Raw genomic sequence first — 1,900 nt, 5'->3', positions numbered from 1 at the left:
GCTCTCAGTTCTTTGAATATGATGTTCATCTCTGGATATTTTTATGTAGATAAACAGCAAATGTTCCCAAGAAAGTCTGCTGGAGCTCTCAATAGAAATTATATTGACTTATGATTTTATGCCCCACACTCAGTCACTACAACCAATGTTAGGGTTCCTCCACCTGCTGAACCCACTTTAACCTCTGACTGTGCACATTTTACTGTTACAGGCAAAGTCACCGTCTACAATGTCGGTGACTGAAAATAAAGATATAGCTTTTATTTTCCTTCAGATTCAAGCTTAGTATGATTAAAATTAAAAGAAGTCAGACTAAAATTTGTACTCTCATCCCCTATATTATTTTATTATTATGTTAACATAGCTCAAAGTTCAGTTAGCTTTGAAGAAAAACAGAAAAGTCCTAAAAAGAGCTACTTTATACTTTCTTACTTTGAGTACATTTCAGAGCCTGCACTTTTCTACTTGAGTAAGGAACTTGAATCAGTACTTCAACTTTTACTGGAATATTTTTTACAGGAGTATTTGTACTTGTACTTAAGTACAGAATGTCTGTACTTTTGCCAACTCTGCTTGGTCTGAGCAGGAGCTCATCAGATTGAACTAACTGGTGTCCTATTCTTAATGTTTCTGACTAAATTCAGAAACATTAAGGTTGTTGCTGCTGTGCACTCACAGATACTGATGGTCTGATGAAGGCCTCTACAAGTGTGACATCAGCGGTCATGGAGAGTCTCCATCCAGCTGGATCACTGTCACAGGTGAGGAGCTTCACTCTGATTTCACCTCTTATTTCATCCACATATTCACCTGAACAGGTGGGATTCTCTCTGCAGACAAACCTACAACCACACCTCCACCTACCACTACAACTATCCCCACCACTCCAGATCTGACCGCTGACTCCTCACTACAGCTTGCATTCAGAATAGTCCTCCACCTGGTGGTGTTGTGTCCATATATCATCTCCACTCTCCTCATGGTGTCTTTATATCAATGCAGAGCCAAAGGTTACACTCTGAATCATTCACTGATAAATTAAAATGCTGATGATTAAATCCTGTCTCTTCATGAATAAACAGCTGATAGATATTCTACATTTGTTTTTTGTTTTTCAGGAAATGACATCAGTGATTCAACCAAGCCCACTCTGCTTGACCAGGGATTGGATAACGAACGTGATGATGTAATCACTGATGTAACCACAGAGTATCACTTCTGAATCAGAGCTTTGTTGTCTCTTTCTGAGTCTCACTAACTTTGTCCTCTCCATCTCTGATTTGGAGATTATTTGAATAAATGGACTCTGATGTTCATCTCTGGATATTTTGTGTAGATAAACAGTAAATATTCCTGCTCAGAGGAGGAGATCCATCACGTAGTTTCTGCACCACTGCAGCTCTGTCACTAATTATTGAACAAACCATTAAATTTATTTCTGTATGATACCCAGCTTTTTGGAGGTCTGGTTTTAAAGGACAATCCAACAAACTCATCCTGCATCCTGTTTTTTTTTTTTTTTTTTTTTCTTGGTCTGCCTCCTCCATGGTGATCATCTGATTAAAGAAACGTCCCATTCCTGTTGTTACTGCCTCTCACTCATTGATACTGACAGTGTGTGAAAGTGTTGAAATTGACTTTTCTTATTGGTGCTTTTTAAATTAAAACGATATCTTGTGAAACATCTTAAACTGCTCCTGTTGTTTGTGCAATTTTTGTTGCCAGAGATGATGATATTTGGGCAACAGGATTGAATCAGCTTATCAATAACAGTTCAGTTTAGTTGGCATGCTACATCCATGCAAAGTATGAGTGAAACATATAGATGCCTGTAAAATGTTAGCTTCTTCATCTGCAGAGGATGATACTTGGTAAGATCATAAAAACCAAAATGATAAAT

The 1,900-nt window shown here is 37.8% G+C and overlaps 1 long non-coding RNA gene across 1 annotated transcript; it reads left to right on the top strand.

Annotated features, from left to right (window-relative positions):
- Nucleotides 1-312: 312 nt before the first annotated feature.
- On the top strand, nucleotides 313-1,322 carry LOC120435892. The gene is made up of 3 exons (XR_005609998.1): nucleotides 313-761; nucleotides 837-1,010; nucleotides 1,119-1,322. It is a non-coding gene; the product is annotated as an uncharacterized LOC120435892 (long non-coding RNA).
- The last annotated feature ends 578 nt before the right edge of the window (nucleotides 1,323-1,900 follow it).

The sequence above is a fragment of the Oreochromis aureus genome, linkage group 3 (genome assembly GCF_013358895.1).
Source record: "Oreochromis aureus strain Israel breed Guangdong linkage group 3, ZZ_aureus, whole genome shotgun sequence".
NCBI classification, from domain to species: Eukaryota; Metazoa; Chordata; class Actinopteri; order Cichliformes; family Cichlidae; genus Oreochromis; species Oreochromis aureus.
Note: the sequence above shows the minus strand (reverse complement) of the source record. Positions and strands in the feature narration are given on the sequence as shown.